This window comes from Lepisosteus oculatus, chromosome 2 (assembly GCF_040954835.1).
Source record: "Lepisosteus oculatus isolate fLepOcu1 chromosome 2, fLepOcu1.hap2, whole genome shotgun sequence".
Classification (NCBI taxonomy): Eukaryota; Metazoa; Chordata; class Actinopteri; order Semionotiformes; family Lepisosteidae; genus Lepisosteus; species Lepisosteus oculatus.
The window spans coordinates 32687085-32688546 of NC_090697.1; positions in this window are offsets into that span (position 1 = coordinate 32687085).

Here is a 1462-nt window from a genome sequence, read left to right on the forward strand (position 1 = left end):
CTAAAATAAAGATAACTTACGCAGATATTACATTAGTATTATTAAAAATTCTTTGGAAAGTCTTTGGAAAGAGTGCTTTCAGTCTTTCAATACATAATAACACATCGGGTAAAGCTATAGTTACATTATAATCTTATTAATCATCCCTGTAATATGGGTAAAACAACAGTTAACAGAGATAAACACCACTTACATGTAAAAAATCCCAATTAATTTTATACAGTATTGAATTACATTTTGCCTGTGTGCACTGACCGTATAGTAGCTTGGCTACTCTCCAAGCTGGTTAAAGGGTTTGTTGTTTGTTTTGTTGAGCTTTTGACTCTATGCTTTTAACATATGGCATTCTGCGTCCCTCATCCTTGCAATTATATTTAGGTATTTTCATACTGTACATGTGTTTTGGATATCTTTCATCTCTGACATAACAGTATATTTACATAACAGTAAGCTTATTACAGGTGCTTGAGCATTACACAAGCCAAGATGTTTTTTGCATAATAATTATGGCACTGCTATGAAGAGTATATGCCGCCTATTCTTGCTGCTGATGCTGTCAATGAAATTACAAAGCGCCCTCCAAAGGTATTGAGGCAGTAAAGTCATGTCATGTCATCTGCCAAATCGCCGTATACCATACGGTGTCGCGGGAAGCCTACCCAACAAGCAACGAGCGCAAGACAAGGTACTGTACAACCTGTACAACTCGCAGAGCAGTAAAGTGAAAATGTTATTTTTACTAACACAATCAATTTGAATTTATGATTTTGCAATTAATAAGTACAGTATAATACACAACTTTAGATTATATGCATACATTTAATCGTATCATAACAAAACATACAGTACTATACTTTTTGTTAAACCAGGTGATTTTAAGTGACCATCAGTAAGTATTGGGTCACAATCAGTTTAAGTAAATTTCATAGTATAAAAGACATTATCTGGTTGCACATCACTGGAGGCAAAAAAAAAAATTAAATCTGCAACCCATCGTTCACCAAACTATGTCCTTATTTTATATGTTTTGTCAAGCTTTTACGGATGTCACTTGAGCTTATTATTATTTTGGGGTGTTCTAGACTTAATATTTGACAAATCAAACACTATTACTACATTTAATTGTTTGAAAACAGTATAACTAATTTTTGTTCTGTAAAATACTTTAGAGACACAGATTTAACCATTCAGAATGCGCGTTATAATCCCGTAACACTTTCGCTGGCCAATGATCGACAGGTGGCGCTTCTGTTGTATTCGAGTTAGTGAAACGATTGTTTCATTTAACCCCTCTATATAATATGGAATATAAATATGGAATTTTACAACTAAAGGGACATGTTGGTAGTTGAGCATAAAAATAACAGGAGCATAACGTCTCTGAACGTCATAAACGATATTAATTTAGAAATATAAATATATAAATACATATTATATAAATTATTATATAAAAATATGATAT